This window comes from Festucalex cinctus, chromosome 10 (assembly GCF_051991245.1).
Source record: "Festucalex cinctus isolate MCC-2025b chromosome 10, RoL_Fcin_1.0, whole genome shotgun sequence".
In the NCBI taxonomy this organism is placed as follows: domain Eukaryota; kingdom Metazoa; phylum Chordata; class Actinopteri; order Syngnathiformes; family Syngnathidae; genus Festucalex; species Festucalex cinctus.
Window position 1 is genome coordinate 21,339,614 of NC_135420.1, and position 25,041 is coordinate 21,364,654.

A 25,041-nucleotide genomic window follows, 5' to 3' on the forward strand; every position below is an offset into this window, starting at 1 on the left:
ACTACATGTAGTCCGCATCCCGACTCAGCCCGGCGCTCCTCCAACTTTCGTGCGCCAGTACAAGATTCCGATAGCTTCTTACGAACCAGTACAGAAGACTATCGACGCCATGCTGGAAAAGGGCATCATTCGCCCCTGTAACAGCACCTATTCGGCTCCATTGTGGCCAGTCTTGAAGCCAAACGGCACATGGAGACCAACCATTGACTATCGCAAACTGAACCAACAGGTTCCTCTTTCGCGATGGCCCATGACACAACTTGAACAGGAACTTCCCAAGGTTCGAGATGCCAAATTCTTCACCACCATCGATGTGGCTTCGGGGTTCTGGACGATCCCAGTAGATCCCAGGGATCAATACAAGTTGGCATTCACCTTTGGCAACAAACAGTACACTTTCAACCGGTGTCCATTCGGCTACGCCAACTCGCCAGCCGAATTTAACATCTTCCTCAACAAGGCGTGCCCTGATGCCGCCGCCAGGGGCAACCTCATTTATGTCGATGACATTATGATGAGGAGCTCCTCTTTGGATGACCATTTGATGGAAATCGACCACGTTCTTGGACAGCTGTCTTCTGCAGGTGCCAAACTGTCCCTCCTGAAAGGTCAGTGGTGTCGCACGAAGGTCAACTACGTGGGGATCTTGGTTGGGCCGAACGGGATTGAACCACAATCCAGCCGTATTCAAGGCCTTCTTGACATCAAAACCCCCACCGATGTGTCAAAATTGCGCAGCTTCCTTGGCGTGTGCAACTATTCGCGCCAGTTCATTGAACACTTTGCTGACATAGCACGCCCTCTTACTAACCTGCTGAAGAAAGACACGCCCTTCGATTGGGGTGACGAACAAAACAACGCGATGAATATGCTAAAACAAAAGCTGGGCTCCGCTCCCTGTCTCGCGTACCCCGATAGCAACAAGGAATTTTTCTTGGAAGCAGGATTCTCCGACCATTGTTTGAGTGCGGGTCTATACCAAATGTACGACCAGGATAAACGCGTCGTGGCGTACGCCAGTAAAACGTTGAACGGCCCTGAGTTGAAATACTCCGACTGCGAAAAAGCCCTGCTTTCCACAGTATGGGCAATCAAACATTTCTCAAACTACATTGGATGTCAAAAAGTAACGATTGATACTAACCATCATCCGGTTACTTTTCTTAACAACCAACGCATTCGAGACGGTGTCGTAACGAACGCGCGCATTGCCGGCTGGCTTATGGCGTTACAAAGTTACGATGTTCGAGTCCGGTACGCGAAAAACGCAAAGTTACCGCTGGGTACCGATCTAGCGATTTGCCAGAACTGTGTGTCAACTTCCCCGACCCCGCCGACAGACGTCGCCGTGGCACCGATGCCGGAATTCACGCGTCACCGCTATTTTGAGGAACATGTCTGCAAAGACATGCCTACAGCTTACGTGGATGGCTGCTCTTACCACCACCAAACCCAGCTGCAGGCTGGGGTGGGCATCGCTTGGGTCGACGACACACCGTGCAAACCACTGCTATTCCAATTGGGCCCCCACTCTTCTCAATATGCGGAAATCGCTGGCATCCTGATTACACTCAAATTAGCAGTTGAACACGGTGTCACGGTGCTGGTTATCTGCACTGACTCAAACTATGCCCGCCTCGCCTTCACCTGTCATCTACCGGTGTGGCGTCGAAATGGTTTCCTTACGTCAGCGAAGAAACCCGTTAAACACCGCGACCTCATTTTGACATGCGACCATTTGGTTTCCTCCAATGATATGCATGTCTATTGGAAAAAGGTCCGGGGACACTCAAAAGTCCCAGGACCTGACAAACATTTTAACGACCTAACGGACACGTTAGCCAAACAAGGGGCCCTCAACGGGACTCCTTGGACATTTGATACAGCTTGGCTGCCCACCCAGCCCACCCTGGAGGTCCACGTTCTCACGCGCCGCCGCGCTGCGGCCGCCGCTGAGTCTCGCGACGCCCCCACACGGACCCCTACGGGGCCCGTGGCGTGCGTACCGCCCGTCCGAACCTCCGACTTGGTCGCCCAACAGGCCGGCGACCCCGCGCTTTTCAAAATAATTCAGCACCTTTCTGATCCTGTCGCCAACCCCGTGTCGCCTGACGCGTTGAGTGACGACAGCGACCTCAAAGACTTGCTCTCCGTGCTGCAAAGGCTGCGTCTCGTTAAAGGCCTTCTGGTTTATGACTCCGCGTCTCCGCCTGCCCTGCGGTTGGTGGTTCCACGGAGCCAAAGGGGGGTCTTGCTAACATACGCCCACGACGCGCCTTATGCAGGCCACCGCGGATTCAAGGCCACTGTCACCGCACTACAACAGGTGGCATACTGGCCGCGCATGCATAATGATGTAGCAACCTACATCAAAGGATGCCTGGTTTGCTGCCAGTTTCAGCCAGCAAACCCGAGTCACCGAGCACCACTCCAACAGAAAGGAGTCAACTTCCCATGGTCTGATCTCCAAATTGATTGGGTGGGACCACTGGTCAGATCTCTGAGAGGGAACAAATACTTTCTTACAGTAGTTTGCGCGTTCACCAAGTGGGTAGAATGCCTGCCTGCTCCAAACGACACCGCACACACCACTGCATGCCTGCTGATGAACCACGTGTTCTCCCGTTTTGGGTTGCCCTCACGGGTTAACTCAGACAGGGGAACCCACTTCACAGCCGAGGTGATGCAACAACTTTGGCAAATGCTCGGAATCAAGGCCCAGTTGCATATTAGCCATCACCCGCAGTCATCAGGACAGGTGGAGCGGACTAATCGCACCGTGGTAAATTTGCTGAAAAAGTTTGTTGTTTCCAACCATCGGGACTGGGACACCCGACTCCCACTGATCCTCATGGCAATTCGAGCCACCCCTCACGAATCCACAGGGGTGGCCCCTTTTGAAATGATGACCGGACGGCGAATGACGCTCCCCCTGCACCTGATGTACCAGCCAGGCGAAACAAACCTAGCCACGGCATACACGGCCTCCCAGTACGTGGAGGACTTGCAAGCCCACCTCCGAGCCACGTTTGCATTTGCCCAACAACGGCTTAAGCAAAGTGCAGAAGGTCAGAAAACCTACTACGATAGGAAAGCCTCACAAACCGAGTTTGAAATAGGTGATCGAGTATGGTATTACTTGTTCGCGCAACCAAATGCTAATACTCCGCGTGCCCAGAGGGGCATCGCCCGAAAATTTCTTCCCCGGTGGTCAGGACCACATGAAATCGTCGACAAACTGTCACCCGTCGCCTATCAAATTAGGATGAATAAAGGACGTCAGGGGGACCAACTGAGATGGGTCCACCGAAACCAGATCAAAAGTCACTGCGGGTTTGAACGTCTGAGAACGCGATCGAGCGAATCTCAGGACCAGCATACGTGCGGAACTGACAAAGGGGGGTCACCAGCCGACTCCGAGTCAGCGACCCAACCGCCACCCTCGACAGACGCGCCAAATTCCGCCGACCGACCTCGCTGACTACGATGTTTGAAAGTATCACACGTGCAAAAGGGGGGTCAACACCCCGCTGCACCTACCGAACCCCTCAGTGATACCATACCGAGCGACGCTAATCCCCTTTTCTTTGTTGATTGCGAGAGGTTAGCATACTGTGTTTTGCTACTTATTTGCAGACGCTTGGTGCAACACTTAAGGATACGGTCCTAGCTGTAACACCGATAGCATTATGCAGAACTAGACTAGACAACTACAAAATGATTTGCAACTCAAATTCAAAAGATTATGTACACTCAAGGTGTTATGATACTTATGAATGGTATGCTGCGTGAAATCAGTTTTTGCTAGCCATAAAAAGCTCCCCCGTACTTAAGGCCTTCAAAAGCAGGTCAGAGTACTCTTTTTAAAGCGTTAGTGAGTCTAGCTAATCTAACTAAGCCCCTTTGCCTTCCTTCCCTTAGTCTAGCGCGACTGCCAAGGATACTCTGATTTTTTTTTTTTCCTTCCTTTTGCTCCCTTTTCTCCCCTCCTCCCTTTCTTTCCCTTTTCCCTTCAGTTATTCTTGGATAACGCACGACTTTTGGGGTGTTTAATTACACCATAGGAAGACGCGATAGCTAAGTACCTAGCAACGATAGTGTCGCGCTAACCGACCTAAGACTTTTTTTTTTTTTGACGAACACCCCCAGGGGTGGAGATTTGCACCGACACGCAGGTGCCTGAGACAACCTCCCCGTCTTTATAAGAGAGTTATGGCCTGAGTATAGTCCCGGGTTTTTGAGTTTTAGAAGGCGACAGCCTCTTTTCTCGTTCTCTCTCTCTTTTCTTTAATTTGCTGTTCGTTTCCCCTAGTTACTCATAATATGATACTAGCCTTATAGCCTTAGGAAAAGTTTTCTTCCTTTTCTTTTGTTTGGAATTTCGCGTCTTGCGTCTTTCCCAGGCCCGCGCCTGTTTTGGGACCCGAGTCCCTCAGTTAGCTGACACAGTACCAAGTTAGACACACTGTTAACTGAATACACATAGAGACACATTGAAAACACACAGACGTACCCTGCACACACATAACCAGGCAGAGGTTAGGGAAAAGTGGCACCAGTGGTATGTCTTCAGTGTTGCAGCAGAGCGTGAGTGGGACTCCGGCCGGCTGACCGTGGCCTGGACCCTGGCCACGCATCATCTGGACCCGCCAACCTGGACATCCTGAAGATTCATCCCGCTTGACGAAGGGGGGTCTGTAACAACTATTGCCTAGGTCCATTTCACCCTCTAATTTTTTTTTTTAAGTTTGCTTCTCCTGAAGCAAATTCTCTGCAGTGCATGAATATGCCAATGCCCAGACAGGATCCAGCCTGGTCAGCTCTACAGGTGGTCCTTGCCACCAACAAAACTCTTTTGAAGCCGCTGACCAGGTGACAAAGGAATTCATGCGTCTGCCGAAGGAGTGTATTTCAAGCAGTCTGCTCGGAGCCCGAACAAATGGCTCCAATGGTTTGGAATACACAAATGACCGATCAAAGGAATGTTCATGACTTCTTATCAATCACAAAAGGATACTCTGGCGCCTCGCCCTTCCCGGAACGTCTAGATGGAGCAACAACACCTCCAAGTGGCGAAACTTGGAACTATCCTTAGTGACAATTCACATAAGTAACCGCATTTTACACATTTATATCATGATAATTCTTGACAGACAACTGAACTACGAATGATTCATGTTATATCTTTGTGTGTATGAACATCCTATTTCATGTGTACTCCATAAAGAATGAAAGATAATCAATGTCTCTCAGTTCAGTCAGATTAGACAAGTAGAAGTTACCTCACAAGTTAGTTTATGATGCATTAATTACAATGTGTGTTAAACGGGTTGTGTGGGAAAACTGATTTGCCAGACTGACCAAATTTAATGCCAAATTATTAATCTTTTTAATAATTTTCCTCTGAGAGTCTGCGCGAGCGAACAGAAGGGTGTGCCTTCACCTGCTCGCCCCACCCAGAGACTATAAAAACACGAGCAGACCACTGCCCGCTCTCTTCTTTTTTTGCCCTCCTGCTCTCTTGCCTGTTCCGGCTCTCACAAGCCTCTTCCAAAAACTCTGGCCCGACTTGCAAGTGGGCCAGCCAGGCTGCTCGAACCCTTTGTCTAAGAAACTTGCAAACCACGTGGCTTTTTCTTTCCTGGCAGGATCCGTTAACGAGATCGGATCCTCGCGCCACGCCACGCCAAAGCAAGTGCAAACTGCAACGCTGACTAAAGACTCTTTCGTTTTTTTTGTTTTTTTGTTCCACTATCGGTGCTCACCCGCCCGACCTTCTCGGTCCCGGGTACACTTGCAACGCACCGCCGGACTCAAGGTTGTGCACCTAAGCCGCGCACCGCACCTGCTACTCGGTGGCGCTCCGCCGCAGTGCCAACGCACCTCCAACGGCTGGCCTTCCCCGTACGCAGGCGCGTACTGACCGAGCTGCAACACCTGAGCTCGGACAGCTGCCCAGCAGAACCAACCTCGGCGAGGATCAACCTCACCGGATCACCAACCAATCAAGGGACGAGCCGCGCAACTACGTCAGGCCCCTGGCGCGGCTCCCTCGCTAACCTGTGGAATAAACCTTTTTTTTTCCTTGCATTTTTCAACGAACATTGACTCTTTTTTTCCCCCTTGTCAAAAAGGCCGCCACTTCTGTTCGTTGCTACGCAACTCCAGGGCTCGTAAGTGCGCTTGATTTCTACCTCGGCGTATCCACTGTGTGCCACTTACGTTTGAAACATCACAAATCTGGCAGGTCAAATTTTCTCTTTTCCCTGTTTCTTTATTCATTCGCATTCCTTCCTTATTTTCATTCGCTTTATTTTATTTCTTTTCTTCTGACGGTAGAATAGTTAGATAGGCAGTATTTTGATTCTGTAGTGTAGCAATCGTGAATAAATGCATGTTTTATAAACTTTATTCCGCCTAAGTCATCTGTGTTTCCGAGTGGATTATTATTCTTTTGTTAGTACAACGAACCACTGAATATCGAGTGTGGCGACTTTAGATTATCAATGACTGATAAAAGAAGGATTTTGGTCGTTGTTTGCTCCTGTTAATACGAAGCAAAACAAACGTGGTGCCCCAGAGGTTATTGAGGTAAATACAATTTACCTCTGTAACGTCCAGATTATTAATTCGTCCAAAAGACGACCCAATTATCGCTACAATTCACATGTTGCCGCCGTCTTCTCTCTGCTGACCTTGTTTATGCATCGATTCAACGTATGAGAGGATTGTCTGCATGTGTAGACATACATCTCGCATAAACATCCTCTTGATGCTATATTGTACTTCTCTCCAAAGAATAAACATTTGATCTTACAGCACTTGCCGTATTATTTGGACTGGTGAGCATTTGCTGGGATCATGGGAGAAGAGTGACGAAATTGAAGACAATACACGACAATCCATCCATTATCCGTAGCACTCGTCCTTGTTAGGGTCATGGCACAGCAGGATGGAAGCTGGAGTGCTCGGGGTTGAACGATCAACTTTTTAGTTTTTTTTTTTAGTTTTTTTTTTTTAAATATTCAGTTCTTTTTATTGGGGGGGGGGGGGGGTGGAACCTATCGGACATTTCTCAGAATTTTTTGACGTTTTTTTTTTGGGGGGGGGGGGTTAAAAAAAAAAATCCCAGTCATCCTTCATCAAGGACTACAGAAATCAGTGAACAATTACTGTTGATATGCTAAAATCTGAGGACTTAGACGATCTTAAATAAAAAAAATAAAAAAAATGGCTCTAAATGATTACTTGATTATTGAAATAGTTGTTGATTAATTTGATCGACTACTTGTCGATTAATCGATTAATTTTGACAGCTGTAATTAATTTGGTCAGCGATTACTTGTTAAATAATTGATTAATTTTGACATCTATTTTTATTCATATTTAAAACGGCATTTTTGTTACCCATCTGGTAAGTAGCGCTTATGTCAAATTGTAAGTAGCCAAACTAGACTGTAGGATTGACGTTCCCCCATACAAGGCAGTGAGGCATCACCATTTAGTTCCACTGGAGTGTTTCAACCTTTTTTTTTGTTTTTTTTTGTTTTCAATCTTTGGAAATGTATGTCACAGATGAAGTGGGAGACTTGCGCCATTAAAATCTTTGGAGTGTTTGTCGCGGCAAGGGGGCAGCGCGAGAAGGGCCAGTAATCACCGCGGGTTCACCTCGCTGATGACGGGGAGGGAATTAATTTAGCGCGTTGGAGGGGGGGGGGGGGGAACAAATTACAGCTCCACTCGGCCGCGCGCGCCGTCACACAATAGCATATATAAATATTTGATCGCGTCTGATCCAGGATAGCAGAGGTTTGGTACATCTCCATTTACACAAGGGCCCGCTCTCCACCCCGCGCGGCCTCCGTCCTCCTGATGAGTGTCCTCTCCTTCACCTCCTCGCCGCGGATCTCTCGCGCCGTCTCCCGCTCGCGACTCACTCACTTGTTAACTGCAGAAAAAAAAAAAATGTTTAAAAAAAATCCTTCACCAGTGTCTTAATCCGCCCCGACGCTGACGTATTGCTCGTTGAGAGACAGCGTCGAGTACAGCGTGAAAAACAGCATTCAGCTGAAAACGTCACGCTGATTTATGAGCTGATGTGTAAATCAAGTTTTGGCCGAGGGGGTTGTGGGCGTCGGGGGCGCGCAGCGTGCACCCAGCTGACTCGGGTTTTCCTATCCGTAGTGGAGATCCTGTTGGATATTTTGAATTGCAATAAATTAGCTGGGGAGAAAAGACGGCCTTTTGTTATTTTAGCTTCCTCTTTCACTTGCGCCACAGCTCGGCCATAAAAACAAAGCTGTGTGATACTATATAATAAGGGAATAATATTGTTTAAAAAAAAAAAAGGTGCCTGTAAAGAAATACCTTCACGTGTAGGTCCCCTGTGTGCCCCACACCCAAGTTTATTTTTGAATTTCATCTATCTGTGACATGAACCGATTAGTTCTATATTTTTTTTTGTTTCGAAGAGGTATCAATAAACAAAATCATCAGGCGAAGTCAACGAATGGAATGACTGGGAATCGGTTTCGATTCCCGTCCCTACTCGTAAGTCAAGGTACCATGTGCAGATTTTAACTTCTCATTCTATGACAGTTACAAATGTTAAAATGTTACTTAAAACTGTAGGAATGTTCAATACCACTTTTTTTTTTCTAGACCAATATCAGTAAGAATACTCAACTCTTGAGTAGTTATTGATACAACTCGTACTTTTAATCCATAACATTTCTATTAAACCAATCACATACTGCAATTTAAAAAGAAGACCTATCTATACCAATACGCCATTTTTCCTGAAAAGTGCATGAAATTAATGGCAATTTTCACTTACTTATTTACTTACGTGTTAGTACTTTTTTTTTTTTTATAGAACACACAAAATGAATTTAAATACCTAAATAAGAAGATAAATAAATAAATAAATAAATAAAACCAGTGGCGGATTTAAATGAATGAATGAATAAATAAATAAATAAATAAATAAATAAATAAATCCGGTGGCGGATATATAAATAAGTAAATACATAAATCAATAAATAAATCCTGTACTTGTTGATAGTGCTGGTGCAACACGCAATCTCAAATTTCAGTTAAATGGAGCCATTTTTTTTTATTTTGTGACGATTGACCCAGTAGTTCCTGAGGTATAAGGGTTCAAAGGGAGTTGTCCACGCCCCCTTTTTCACCAAAATATGAACTTTCGGCAGGCTGTAGCTCCCAAACCCCTGCTCCGATTGACCTCCAATTTGAGATTTAATGTTGCGCCATCACGATCAAAAAGTACAGTAAGATCAAAGTTTCATAAAAATCCAAATCTGCTGGGTTGAACCCATTGGTTGATTTGGCATGGAATAACCTTTGCCAAAAAAAGATGTGTGGTTGTACAACTTCTCTCGATACTGGTATCGTCCACTATTACAAGTACTTTATACCTTGAAATAAGGCCGGCATCACCCCATACAAATACCTGGTATCGGTACTCGCCCATCCGTACATGAAAATTGCAATATAGAGTTAATTAGTTAATGGTTTTATGGCAACAATTTGAGTTTGGCAGCAAAGTAGCCTATATTCACCCAACAAAATGCGGAGCGGACTTTACCCGTAAGAGAATGACAAGCGTGAGTGTGATTTGTCGTCAATGTGCCCTTTGAATTTGACTCTCAATCAGTCTCACGCCTCTCGCTCAAAAAGCCAGCTGGGATCGGCTCCATCTTAACCACCGACCAAATGAGCATAAGCACTCCACTACATGGATGAATTAGTATGAGGATCCCCATGACATGTTACGTATCAGTCCCGAGTGATCCTGCAATTGTACAATTAGCGGTTGGCAAAAAAAACAAAAAAAAACGGAGGTAATTATCGATGTGGTGCAGTGATGAGCACGGCGCATAATTAGGCACGCGAGGCCCCCACGCTGACAGCCAGCGGCGGCAGCACGTGCCGCAGCTCGGGCCGTCCCGCCTCGCAGCGACGAGGCTGGCGCTCTAATGAGAGGGATTTAATAGATTTACAGCAGCGGACGAGTCCTGTTGCACCCGCAGGCTCCTGGCAGGATACCAACATCTGCAAGAAAAAGAACTGCTGAGCCGCCTCCGTGTTAAGGGGTGGCGTGCGATGCTGCAAATTTTGGTATCGATCTGATACCAAGTAAACACGGGGACAGAATCGCCGATACCGATATTGATACTTTTTGAAAATGATGGTATCTAATCGTTTTCTTAAATTAAGCTAGCTGTATCATTGAATTGCTTATTCACAATTCAAAGGACAGTATTAGGACAAAGTTTGTTGATAACTAGAAAATACTTTATCATGTAACAATTTTTTTATGGTGTTCTTAAACAAAGTGAACAAAGTGATCATAGGAAAAGAAATGTAAGTACTATAATATATTGTTCAGAAACTAAAAAAAGAACCCTAAAAATGTTTTCTTCGTCACTTCTTTTTCAGCCTAAATAGATGTTGAAGATTATCATGCAACAACAAACATAAAACATACAAAAATTATTATTATTATTTTTTTTTACAAGTACAATACTGGATGTGTTCATGCAATCTACTACAAAGATGAGATGCTAAGTCACGTGATGACACGTTATATGTTTGACCAAACCACAGCAGTGCCTAAAAGAGCCAAGCTGAAACTACTAGATCGATATTTTAGTGTCAGTATCGAGCCGATATCGATACTGACTTGGTATCAATAATATCGATATTTGTATCGGTCCGCCCACCATTAGGTCTGCTTGAGGAGAGCAGCTCGCAAAATTGACGCTGTATTCAAAGGTCTTGCGCAATTACGACCACTTTGTATGTTTCATGGCTACAATGGTATGCTAACGCAAAGGAAATTGATAAAGTTCATTTTTCAGCTGTGAACATTTTTCAGTTTTTCCCCCCCATATATCTAGTTTCCTTTCCACTTGCTATGTTAGCGCACAATTCCTGGCTCTCGACTGCCTGGATTTCTTCCTTTCAGGCTACTTAGCAGCTGTCCCCGAGTCACATATTGACCCCGCTGTGCCGATCAATAGCACTGCTAATTTATTGTTAATATGTCCATTGATCAAGTGTCCTCTGGGAGGAGAGTGGCAAATGGCGCTAGTCCAACTTAAATCCCTGCGCAATGTCACATCATAAAGTCAAATGAACCACGTCTTTAAGAGGTCAATAATTGAGGGGATATATTCAACATTCATTAAAAACTCATCTAGTTGTTGCAAAATAGATTACTCGACAATTAATCTATTATCAAAGTAATCAATAAATACTTTAATAGAGTAAGCGTTTTGAGCCATTGGTTAACTTCGCTCAAAATTGATTTCAGACTTGCAACAGTAATTTTCTGATCTTTTGTTTTAATCAAAATATGACATTTACAAACATCTGCTTTTACTTTGGAATCAATGACCCAACCAGTAACTGAATCATTTTCAAGACGATTCAGTCCCTTTTATTTGATATTTCTCAATTGTTGTTGTTTTTTTTTTGGTTTTGTAATCACTAAACATTACCAAATAAACATTATATCGATTAAAAGTAATCGGGGAAAAAAATTGTTTTGTAACCCCCACATAATTATTCGATTACTGTAATTAGTGGAATAGTCAGCAGGGTGCTCATTGTGAAATAAGATGGCACGATGTCACCAAAACCCTGCCTCAACAGGAAAGTAGTAACTGGACGAAGTGCAATTTCTGCAGAAATTGCGTGGGAATGCTGAAAGCATATCGAGAGATAAATTATGAAATTATAATCTCCTGGTTACTGGACAATGCACTTTACCAACTGTGCCACCGAGCAGTATCAGACACCTGATGATGAAGTTATATACATATGGAAGTGGGCGTGGTCTGTCCCCTTGAAAATGAATGGGGAAAAGTTGATATTAAATGTTAATTTGTGCAAATACTGTTAGTAGTGTGGAATCAGACGATATATACCCCTGGAGGCGTGAAATTTTTGAAGCTAGTTAAATTTGAATAAAATAAATTGGAAGTATTATATGAAAGTTGGGAGTGGGAAAAAAGTGTGAAGAATAAAAATCACAATAACATATGTGGGAATGTTTCAGCATTTTCACAATTAGTGTATGTTGAAGTGATATTGTACATCTTGAGATTGATTTGTGGCATCATTTCTTGATTTATTAGCTACTAATTTAAATGGACCAACGAGCTGTGTACATTTAGGTTTTAAATGTCGACATGTTTTTCCACTATTAATGATCCGTTTCAAAAATCCATCTGCTATTCTCAACACCTAATCGCTAATTAGACAAATTGTTGATAGTTTCCCAGCGAATAACAAACCCGCATTTATCTCCCAGCTGTCCCCCATATCCGGAAACCTCATCTGATTGTGATCAATTACATCCGATAGGAAACTGCGGTTGGCAAAACCGAGCGCGTGTATCAAGTTGAGAAGATAAATTCTCCCGTTTTGCTCTCCTCGCACACTCGGGAGGAATTTGAGGGCAAAAGCAACATTTAGCGTTCCGCTTGTTTATTCCTCCGTTCGCTCTGTATGTATTCACTCCTGTCACTCATGCCCCCCCCCTCCACCAAGGCGAGTTCTTCCTCTCGCGCGAGCCATGCGGGGGAAAAGATCCTGGTGAGCATCTGCAAGCGATTATGGCGGCGCTGCAGCCACCCAGAAACTCGGTGACGGATGGGGATCTTGTATTTATAGCCGGGGTAATTGGCAACACTCAGACGCACACAACACAACGCTCGCGCACACAATAAATAGACACTCCAAAGAGCACACACTGGAGGCAGCGTTTGTGTTGAGACGTCACGTGGACCGGCCTCACAGGAAGTAGGAGAAGGTGCACGCCGCATGCGGGCTGGGATGGGAAGGCAAAGAAACGTACCAAAAAAAAAAATGGAGAAATGGATTCATTGGATTATCCTTCTTCTTACTATTTGACTTACATTTACTTTAAATTTATTAAAAAAAAAAAAAAAAACTTCCGCTATAAGGAATAATATTAATATAGTGCAGGTTTTATTCCTAAAAAGTGTATATATTATTGTAGAGCTTCAAAGATTAATTGGTTAGTCAACAACTAATTGATTATCAAATTAATCCATAATTATCAATAAATAATATTCTCCAATTTCTGTAGACCTTCATGAAAGCCTGCGCACTGGCGATTTAAATAATGTCCTAGTTATGGAAAAAAAAAAGTAAAAAAAAAAATAAAAATCAGAATTATTTTTGTTTTTTGTTTTTTTTGTTTACCTGATTGGAGAAAAGCTACATTACTTCCCAACGTTTGATGACATTTCACATTTTAAATGTCATTAATATTTTGTACTTCATTCATTCGAGTGACCTGACTAACATGTTTTTCAAAATACGAGCTGCCAATCAAATATTTTTTTGCTTTGACTTGAAAGCAAAAATTTGCAACATTTTCAACTCAACTGACTTGACCACAAGTAGCAGTTTAGTTGATAGTGAACAATTGTTTTTTTTTGTTTTTTTTGTCTTCAAACTGTTTATTGACACTCTCAGTTGAAATTTACTGTCAGACTAAAAATAAATCCGAGTAATATGTGTTTCAAAACTACCGCATACTTTTGCCTTAAAATCTCATAGCTTAATGCTAACACTTCATGGGAAACGCCATAGTGAGGCTAATGAATAGCATTTGTGTTGTGGTAGTTTTCCCGTTACAAACGTTGAGTAGTTTAATCTCTGCTGTCAGGCCAAAACTTCATATGTCACAATTTTGAAAATTTCACTTTTTTTTTTTCTTCCCAAAAATCTATGCTTTTGGTCCTTGCCCACATTTTTTCAAATTATTGACCAAACTAGAGTGTTGAAAATGGTGTGCTCTCTTTGATGACGCAATGTTAATGAGGTCTCTGGAGAAGTGATGAATTTGGCAGCACAAGGTTTGGCCTGTATGGCACCACCATTATACACAGAATATACAACAATACTTCAAAACATATTCTTTATCCTCTGGGAAGAACTGCTTTGACTGCGATGTATCCATGTATATACCTGTCTGTATTATACAATCCGCTTACAAGGCGCTTATTTTGTCATTACTGTATGTTTTTGGAAAGCAAAACGTGTAGTAGCAGAGGCCCTGTACTATAATTGTGACATCCTGGTCAAATCAAAGCTGCTATTTACAAGCCGTACTTGAAGTCAGCACCGTGCTCCAACATGGTCGCCGCCTGTCCGGGGCCTGTCGTCGCGTCAAACCTGCATGCGAAAAAAAACAAAAAACACCCAAACACATCTGCCTCTTGTTAGTTGCCATAAATGGCTGCCATGTGCCATGCTGATAAATAGTCCGGCCCATTTATTGGAGCGCAACAAATTGCCTACAAACACGGTGACAAGGAATCGAGGCGCTATAAATACGAGCACGGCGGTGTTGAAATGTTAAAATGTGCTGCAGGTATTTTACAAGGCTTCCACTCCTTTCACTTTTTTTTTTTCTTCTTTTAGGCGCTTTCTTCTTTGACACAGCAACTTGTTAAAAAAAAAGGGGTACAATGGCACTGTGACACTGAACGGGGTCCGGGGGCCACTCGAGAACAACGCTGGGCAAGACGTAAGCGGGAATTCCTGAATGAATCGGCAACAGGCGAGCCCTAAACCCCCGTGTAATGACATCTTAGGAGTTTATCGGGGTTTATACGAAAATGCGCAAGTTTCCCTACCCTGGTGGTCCTTAAACACATCCATATGTCTCGCATGTTTCCATTTCTGCTCCTCCCGCTCTCTCTCTCTCTCTCTTTCTCGCTCGCTCTCCTCTTCGACTTCCTCTCAGTTTTGGTCCATGACAAATGTTAGCAGAACAATGTGGGCCTTTGCTGCTGCCGTTTTCTTGGTTGGTTCCGTTAAGACTGGCCGGGGGTTGTTTGTGAGCAAACTGAGGAAGCTGAAACCTGTCACGGAGGGTTCTCATGGTTGGGCCACTTCTCTCTCTCTCTCTCTCTCTCTCTCTCTCTCTCTCTCTCTCTCTCTCTCTCTCTCTCTCTCTCTCTCTCTCTCTCTATCTCTCTCTATCTCTATCTCTCTATCTCTCTATCTCTCTATCTCTCTATCTCTCTATCTCTAGCTCTCTATCTCTAGCACTCTATCTCTTTCTTTCTCTCTCACTCTTTCTCTATCTCTCTTTATCTTTCCATCACTTTCTTTCGCTCTTTTCTCTTTCATTCTTTCACTCTCTTTATCTCTCTACCTACCTATCTCTCTATCACTAGCTCTCCCTCTATCACTCTCTTTCTCTCTTTATTCTCTTTGTCTTTCTTTCTGTCTTTCTTTCTCTTTGTTTCTGTTTCTCTCTCTCTCTCTCTCTCTCTCTCTCTCTATCTCTCTATCTCTCTCTCTATCTCTAGCTCTCTATCTCTAGCTCTCTATCTCTAGCTCTCTCTCTCTCTCTCTCTCTCTCTCTATCTCTAGCTCTCTATCTCTAGCTCTCTATCTCTAGCTCTCTATCTTTCTTTCTCTCTCACTCTTTCTCTATCTCTCTTTATCTTTCCATCACTTTCTTTCGCTCTTTTCTCTTTCATTCTTTCACTCTCTTTATCTCTCTACCTACCTATCTCTCTATCACTAGCTCTCCCTCTATCTTTCTCTCTTTATTCTCTTTGTCTTTCTTTCTGTCTTTCTTTCTCTTTGTTTCTGTTTCTCTCTCTCTCTCTCTCTCTCTCTCTCTCTCTCTCTCTCTCTCTCTCTCTCTCAGATCTGTTTTAAAACACCTGCTAAATATTACCATATTGACATTTTCTTGTTTCAAAAAGGCAGCACAGGGGGAGTGTGCAGTGTGGATATTTTTTTGTAAGTGGGAAGGTCTCGGTCCGAGGTTAGGCCCCGTTTGAAACTTTAAACCTTTTTCATGCTTATTTGTTTTGTGATTCTGCAGGACACCGTGTTTACACGGAGAGTGCAACATCTGGATTAGATAATTTGTTGGGAATTAAGTGAGCCCCGAATGCTTATCCAGCTCATCTGATTACATCTGTTTGAACTTTGCCGCTCTTTTTCGCCCCCCCCCCCCCCCCCCTTCCCCGCCATTCATTTATTCTCCAGCCAGCTCACCCACGTTCTCCTGTTGCTGTTTCCGAAATGATTTAGACGAGTGCGCAGCTCTCTCAGCTTACTCAAATATTGACTTCTACTTTATGGATTCGGCGTTTTACTCCAGCTCAGCTTTTTACTAATGCCTCACAATTTTATCTCACTCACTGTTATGCTCACATACTGAGTTAGTGGACTTCAATATTTAGATCCATTGTGAAGGCTAAAGGCTTCTGTTTTTTTCTGTCACTTTCAGTTTGGACTCAGAGAAGAGTTTGTCTGACACCTCGGCTCAGCTTGCGAATGTCACATGACCAAGCTCAGAAAACAGGTCAGCCGTGCATTGATTTGTTACCTGAGCCCTGAGCAACTGTGATGTCATTTTCAGTCGACAGCAAGTGGCAAATTGGCCGCCTCCTCAGATGGAGAAAAATAATTGGATTTTTTTTTTTCTTTCAGTAATTCATATTCCACAAATGCAATATTAATCAGAACGCTGCCTTTATGCTATTGGGGGAGCCTATAACTTAGTGTACATAAACAGAAAGGGGAAAATGGCCAAATTACGAAACAAAAGAATTTCCTGCAACCTCCAAGAAAAGTTTTGAAGCAGGGATTTTTGTAATGGCAACTACCAATATTAAATTACTAAAATTACTATTAACTAAAATTACTATTAAAATTACAATTAGATTCAGTGTATTGTGGTGTAGTATTGTTAATAATTAGTTTTTGTTTCTTTCGCAGTCTGACAAAAATATTGCTTCACATGAAATTGGTCCGTGGTGCAAAAAAGCTGCTTTGCAGACACCATTTTGCACTCACTTTCATGCAATTCAAAACAGTTATTATTAGCGTCTGAAACAGTTAATTGTCTGATTAATCATAAAATAAACTTCACATTCCACTGTTTTGCAGTGCTTTAAATTGCAAAGATTAGCTGTCCTTTTTGACTTTTTTTCTTCCATTTAAATTTTTTCTGGAAGTATTTGTCATTATTTGTCTTAAGTTGTAATGTGTACAAAAAACAAAACAAAAAAACACAAAAAAAGACCTTTTTGGGGGAAATGTTTGAATGACATTTCCTGTGTCTTATGGTGTAATGTGTGTTAAAAAAAAAAAAAAGATTTGTTTTATTTATATTTTTTTTTGGGGGGGGGGGGTGCAAATGACCTATATTTTAAGTTGTAATGTGTAAAAAAAAAATTAAAATAGGGTTTTTACAATGGTATTTATTTATTTATCTATTTAATTTAGTTATTGATTCATTTAGTGGTAGATTTTTTTGAATAGCATTATTTGTCTTCTGGTGTAATGGGTTAATGTGTTATTTATTTATTTTTTATATATGTTACAGTCAATCGTTCAAGCCTTGTAATTGAGAAAAATCTGAATGAAACTCCAAGTGATTGGTCATTAATGGAGTGGTCCTCTCTTTCTCCAAGCTACTCAATTCAATTGGCCCGGAACCCGTCCCCCCTCTGGCCTCTCTTCTGGCCTTCCTCCCCACGCTCCGATCCATCACAAAGCTGCTCCATGTCCCCTGGGCGATGGGCCCCGTCCCCTAATCTCTCCATCCTGCTGTGATTCCATCACTGCGGCGGAGCCACACAGAAAGATTATCCGAGGCCTCCGCGTACGACAGATGTGTCCGACGCGTGATTTGTGCGTGTTTTATTGACTCTGGCCATCTGTTAATACAGTTGCCGGTTCCTCCTCTCGTGTTTGTTGACGCATGCTCGCTGCCAGAAGAAACACACGGCCGAGGAGAGGCCGGAGATAAAGAGACGCATAGCGAGTGGAGCGGGAGCACCGAGGCTAATATTTTATAAAAGGGCTGCTGGTTTAAGTGTTAACCTGCGACCTGCCCATAGAAGCGAAGCATTTGTTTTAGCTGGCGCCTTTTTATTCAAGTGCGGTGAGCGCGGGCCGTGTTGGTTGACGAATGGCTCTCAGATGTTTCAGAAAAGGGCTTAAATTCCTCCGCCTGGAGGAAAGTGAGCGATTGCGTCGGGATATACGGAATTCCAGGCGGTAGCGCGTCCTCCATTTCCCTCCGCTTGGCCACTGAAGGCATGTGAGCAGCAGTTGGCGGCATTCCTCGGATTGTCCGTTTGCGTGTGTCAGTTTATGCTTGTAGACACTGTGAGAGAATGGCGATGGCACGCCGCAGTTGTTGTCTCGCATTACACTCCTCGTTCCAATTTTTTTTGTTTTTTTTTTTGTTAATGTTAAGGGCCGTGGGACATCCCCTTAACGGTTTTCACTTCCATGGAAGCAATGCAGCTTAAAATCCTTCCATTAGGACAGCCTTGTTGGAGGTACTGAACTCCACTAGTTTCCTGTACACATTCACCAAAGCATCAAACCCTCTTTATTGAAAAAGGTGATTTTTGTTTTCAAATTCAAGACATAAGTGTGGGGTTTGCTGGAAAAAAACAAAAACAGTGTTGGCTAGAAGTGCTTCCAAAATTGAATATAAATGTTAAACTGAGGGTCGCATTATAAAATGTCAAAGTTGCCATTGACTCTGTGACTGTTTTCAACACAGTTCACCATATTGAATCATTTTTGACTGCTCTTTCAAGACCCACTACTTTGAAAAAGCTTTTTTTCTAGCCTGGTCTCCTCTTCAGTAATCAACAAAAACACTAATTCCTGGTTAAAAAGTGGAGAAAATATATAATTTTTAATTTGTGAAAAGCTGAACATTGATAATAACATTTTATTGCGTTTGACACCTCACACTGTAAAACAACAAAATCCGACTCAGAAAGGGCTTTTATGGCAAAAATATATATGCATATAATTTACGCGATTAAAATTTTTAATCGTAATTAATTGCATGACTTCAATAGTTAGTTAACTCAGGATTAATTGCACATTTTATCTGTTCTAAATGTACAATAAAAATGTATGCGTTCATACTCTTGTTAACATAAAAGTGGAAAAAAAATGTACTAGTAGAAATATGATTGCATCTTTTAGTCATTGATGCAGTAATTTCATAATAATTCATAAAATTCAATTAAAATGCACTATACCGTAAAAAACAAGTGTAATATTGATTTGTGTTGAGGTTATTTTTCTGCCACTAGATGGCATAATTACACTTGTAAGACGGTGACAGCTGAGTGGATTTTTCTTTTTATATTAAGAGCTATCTAACCTTTAATATGGAGTAATTTGTGGAATTCTGCACATTTTTAAAATTGTAAAATACAACTTGTCCACAAATTTATGCATTATTATTAAATTTATTACTGCTAAAGTTTGACGCGGACGTGTCTGCTGCGTTGTGACTGGTATTCCCCCAGTACAGGCTTTCCAAGTAAGGGGCGGTCATTAATTGCACATTAAAAATATTAGAACTTTAACTAAAAATTAGTGCACTGACTTTGACACCCCTAATATATTTACACACACAACCAAGAAACCCACTGTGAGCGATGCTGACTCATCACATGGCTGGAGTTGAATGTCAGGATTTTTTGACTCCATGAACTACTTAAACTTGTCGACTTCCATGTTGACATTTCTCTCATACCCAAAATCTGTGCCAATTTCAAATCTAAATGTATGTAATTCTGCCCTTGACAGGGATGTTAGTGATTAAAGTGGTTTACCAACCTAAATGGAGAACCTTAAAGGAACGTTGCGATACAAATGGAAGTATTCACTCTATCCCTGACTCATAAAATACTCTTCCTGCAGACACCCTCCTCGAAGAAAGTCTTCCCAGAAGAAGAGAGGAAGTTGTTGTGTGCGCAACCAAGTCCAACAGCAATTTGCATCCATTTGCACTTCCTCTCCATGTAATAGCCAGCTCCGCCATGCCTCAAAGGTGAGACAATTACATCGTCACGCTCGAGCGACTCGCTCGGCAACGATTACATCACTTAGTTACCACGGTGGGAGTCGTTTTATCTGTTGCCGCCAGGCCCGCGCGATCCTCGCTCCTCCCGCCCGGCCGCTCTGCCATGCCGCGATGATGTGATCTCTTGACGTCGCCGTCAGCCGGCCATTTAAAACCCCAGAACTTTACGTGAACCTGCCGAAGTCGGGCGTCTGGCCCGGGTAAACACACGAGCGAAGGGGGGGGGGGGGGGCGGTCTGGACGCGGTTCGGTTAAGTGCGGAGGAAAGGCGTCCAATAAGTCTGCTGGGAGCGAGCAGCCTGACACATGCTCGTTTTGAGAGTAGACAGAGATGGGAAGTTGCTCGGAAAGGAGGCGTGTAGGTAACAAACTACATTTCAATGCGTTTTTGCTGAGAGGAGAAAAAAAAACAGATGAAAAAGTAAAGTAAATGTTCCCTCACCAATATGCGTCACAATACTCGGAGATTCACCCACAAGAATCTTTCAATTGGAAGTCAAGTCAAAAATTTTCGTTCAATGCTCAGCTTGGGAATGTCACATGACCAAACCCAGAAAACAGCTGATCCGTGATTGATCGTTACCTGAGCACCTGTGATGTCATTTTCAGTCAACAGCAAGTGGCAAAATGGCCGTTGACCTGAGATGGATAAAAACAGGTGGATTTTGTTGCTTAATTTATATTTCACAAGCACAATATTAATCAGAATACAATGTTTGGACTAGAGGGGCTATATAGAACATATTATTGTAAAGATTTTTTACTTGACTTGCCCTTTAACCCATTCATGTGTTTGTGCCTAATAGAAAATTAGTCAGACTTTTACTACATTAATTGAAAAATAGTTATACTCGTGTATGTGAATCGACTTTGAGGCTATCTCATGGCGTCGTGTAGAATCCCCCAAATAACTGAGGATAACTCCCGCCCAATTCCCCCCATAAAAAGAGCCCAAAAGAAGTTGTACTGTTTTGGAATCATAGTTTGTGTGATATATTTACAATCTAATCTCAATTGGTATCATGCTGATACCTGGCCTTAGTTCAAGGTAGCGGTACTCGTGACAACAGCCGATACCACCAACCCCCTTGTGCCTAATTTACAATCAGGAACTAGAAAGTAGAAATTAGAAAATGTAAATATTGCCATTCATTTCATGAAATTCTAACCAATTATACTATATTAGGATTTACAGGTGCTTCTTTGAAATTATCAGTCATTGTTTTTTTTGTATCAAAAGTACTGTGGTATCGGTCCATGGTATTGGTATCAGTGACTAGCTTTTTCAGCAAAAAGATCTTACCAGATACCAGTATGAGTACAGTACTCAAGTTAAGAAACAACGGCGATGTCATTTTTGCTCCACATTTGGTATTTTTACAGATTGCCAAGACAATATAATGTGATTTCCGTGCATTTTTTTCCTTTCAAAATCAAATCATTTGTACGCCATTTATTTTTAGGGTTAACGTTATGAGTTGAAAATGACTTGAAAGTGTTTTGGGATCATAGTTTGTGGTATATTCACAGTATAAACTATTCACAAAGGTACTCATAAGCATAAGCATTTTAGAGATGCCAATTGCTCTCATTTTTTTTTTCTTGCTATTTGCGGAATAAGTAATATTGCCATAAGGAAAGCATTTCAGGTCCTGAACACGACAGTTTTAAATTCCACTTCAATCTAAAAATGAAATGACCCGACACCTAAGCTACTGTACATGATTGCAGGCACGTCATACCTCTTTGACTCTCTTGTCCGCCTTCAACTTTGACCAATGGCAGCGTAAGGTAGCCGCAGGGGTCCGCGAGAAGAAAAACTAAATCCCTCACAGAGAGAAGTCTGTTTTCAGCAGAGCTTAGACGTGTTAAAACGTAGTTGTGTCTGCGTGAGGGGCGACTGGACCCTAGTTGGGTTAAATATTATGAAGAAATAACTATCGTTGCATCTCTCGCACAACCAGGCGGGTGTAGAATAACTCTGATCGGAAAGATAACTCACAAACACACGTTGAGATTTGTTTAACTTTTTATCCATATGTGAAGACGCTAAAGCAATTCACTCAGTTTTAAAAAAGAAAAAAATACTTTTCAACTATGAAATATTTGTTGGATGATGCGTAATGATAGTAAAAAATGATGACTTACAGAATTTCCCCACCTACCCAACCTTACCTTACTTTTATCTTAATTCATGATTTTTTTTTCATTTCATTTTAACTTAATCAAATTAAAACTTAATCTGCCAATCAGCAGTCAGAGCATAATTTTACATTTACAAAACAGGAAACTTATCACTATGGACTTGCACATAGCGACTGTACTTGCGGCAACCTCTGGGACGTACTTAATGCTTTAATTGGCATGTAATGAGTTAATTGACCCCCAGTGTTGTTCAAAAAGGGTTGCAGGGTTCAGCTGTAACCGGAGGCTTCGGGGGCGCAGGTGAGCTTGGAGTGCTTCCTGTGTCACATGAGCAGCGGAGGTCGCCGTCCGCCCCTTTGAAGCCAGACGCAAACACTGGAAACACTTTCATGGGCCCGATGTGTCATCGCAGCCGGCTCCCATGTATATGTATGCGACCGCCTTCAAATATACAAAAGTCCAATTTGCCCGCTCCGGGCCAACCTCAGGATAATGAATCGCATGTGATGTGTTTGGGATCCGCCGGCCTGAGTCATCACCAGATGTTTGGACAGGATGACTTCCAGTTCTGAGGAAGAACTGTGCACTTTTTGAACGCGCAGACAAAGAAAAGCAGTCAACAAACATTTGCTGCCGTGATTAGTAGCGCATCAGGGCTTGTAAAAGGTTGAAGGGCCGCGCCGTCTCTGGAGGGCAGACCAAAGTGTTTCTCGGCTCTCTAATTGGGGCGACGCGAGCCAAATGAGAGGAGTGTTTGAGGTCAGCAGCAGAGGAGGAAGTAGCTGAGGCGGCGGGCCTTCAGATAAAAGCTTACAGGTGCGCGCCAGTGCGCTCTTACATATGCATGCAAGCTGTGGCGCTTGTTTGTTCTGCTTTCTGTTTGCATGCGGAAAAGCATCGTGTGTGTGTGTGTGTTTGCGCAGTCCGAGCGGGCTGTGTACTCGGGACAAGCATTCGGCGGTCTCATCAGATTGTTGGACTGTGCTGAACGTGGCTCGAGGGCCTCGCTTGTGTAGTACCAACTCACCTTGGAGAAACAAGATCTGCGTGTGGTGGTGTGCGTGTTTGCGTGTGTGAGAGAGATTGTTTGTGAGTGCGAGTTTCAGAGGGTGAACATGTTTGGGTGTGTGTTAGTACATTTGAGGGAGTGAGTGAATGTATCAATTGTGTGTGTGTTTGCGTGCAGGCTTGCATGAGTTTGAATTTGTTTGAGAGTGATGCTGTTTTGCGTGTGTGTTTAAGTGAATGAGTATTTAAGAGTAAATGTGTGTGATGCCTGCATGTGTTGGGGTGTGTATGAATGTGTGTGAGTGAATGTTCTGAGAGAGAGAGAGAGAGAGAGAGAGAGAGAGAGAGAGAGAGAGAGAGAGAGAGAGAATTGAGAGCGAGAGAGAACATTGCGATAGAAAAATGTGAGTGAGAGAGAGAAAATGCAAGAAAAAATTGGGAGTGAGAGAGGAAATGCGAGAGAAAATTGTGAGTGAGAAAAAAAATGCGAGAGAAAATTGCGAATGACAGAAAATTGCGTGACAAAGGTGAGTGAGAGAGAAAATTGCGTGATAAAGTTGTGAGGGAGAGAGAGAAAAATGCGTGAGAAAAATTGTGAGAAAATTGTAAGAGAGCGAAAAATTGTGAGAGCGAGAGAAAATAGTGCGTGAGAGAGAGAAAATGCATGAGAGAAGGAAAATTGCATGTGAGAGAAAATAGTGTGAGAGAGAGAAAATATTTTATGAGAGAGAGAGAAAAAAAATGCGTGTGAGAGAGAAAAATGTGAGATAGAGAAAGTGTGTGAGAGAGAAAATTGTGAGTGAGAGAGAGAATTGTGAGTGATTGTGTTTGTTTTGTGTTAGTTTAGTGAATGAGTGAGAGTGGTACCGTTTGTGTGAGAGAGTGAGTGAATGTTCTGCATGCATGTGTTGTGTGAATTGGGTTCTGTGAGTGATACTGTTTTGTGCGTGCGTGTGTGCGAGAGTGAGTGTTGTGTGTGCATGTGCGTCTGAGAGGAGGGAGTGTCAGTCAGCCTCTGTAAGAGTGATTCTGTTTGTGGGCTAGAGAGTGAGTGAATGTTCTGCGCACTTGTGCGTGTGTGTTTTCCTGCATGTTGTGCGTCTAAGAGAGTGAGTGTCATGCGGTGTTGTTGTAGGTGAGGGCGAGGATCTCCCCTGATGGGAAAGGCCAGCTTTGATCACAGGCCCAAAAAGAAAGGGTGGCTTTCTTCTTACCAGCAGAGCAAAGAGGTGAACTCAAGCTACAAAACGACTCAAACACTTCCATTGAAGTCTGGCAATATTTTATCCTTAGCAGCAAATGTCCTTTTTTTTTTTCTTTTTTTTTTGCCGCTTAATCTCCCCGTCACTGCATTGCCCTCATCCAGATCATTGAATAATGCATGTATTCAATGGGCCGGCCCGGCGTATCGATTGTCCACACATTGAGCCGCGCGCGGAATCTGTTGGCAGCGTCTCAGCAGACAAACCGGCCACATGTGTGCACAAAGCGTTCGCGCTCGATGCATGTCGATTAGGTCACAATTGCCTGCAGGCAAACGCATTTAAAAGATGTTTAAGGATCTATCGGCTGTTTACGCTGCATTGCTTAATAGGCCGATGTTTACAGTTGTTGTGCCTTGATACATTCCTACTAAATACACAGCACGCAAAACGTCCTTTTTTGGGGGGGTCATTTACATGATCAAAATGAGAATTTAAGTTGACACCCTATAAATCAACAACAGGTCCATTTCAGACTTAAACCATAATGCAATACAATAAAGTAGATGTATTAAAAAAAAATGCTTTTATAAAGCTTAAGGCTCAATTGATGAATCCACTCTTTGCTCCTTTCAAGACATCACGGCTCAGCTTCAGAAAACAGGTGCAACCATGATTGGTTCTTTCCTGAGCCTTGAGCAACTGTGATGTCATCTTCAGGCGACGGCAAAATGGCCACCCCCTGAG

At 43.0% G+C, this 25,041-nt stretch overlaps 1 long non-coding RNA gene across 1 annotated transcript in view; it reads left to right on the forward strand.

The window, feature by feature from the left end:
- LOC144026812 (uncharacterized) overlaps window positions 1-24,410 on the forward strand; it is a 94,772-nt gene extending 70,362 nt beyond the window's left edge. The window contains exons 5-7 of the long non-coding RNA XR_013285310.1: window positions 16,319-16,393; window positions 19,777-19,906; window positions 24,228-24,410. This is a non-coding gene — a long non-coding RNA (uncharacterized LOC144026812). The remainder of the gene's footprint in view (window positions 1-16,318; window positions 16,394-19,776; window positions 19,907-24,227) is intronic.
- Window positions 24,411-25,041: the final 631 nt, after the last annotated feature.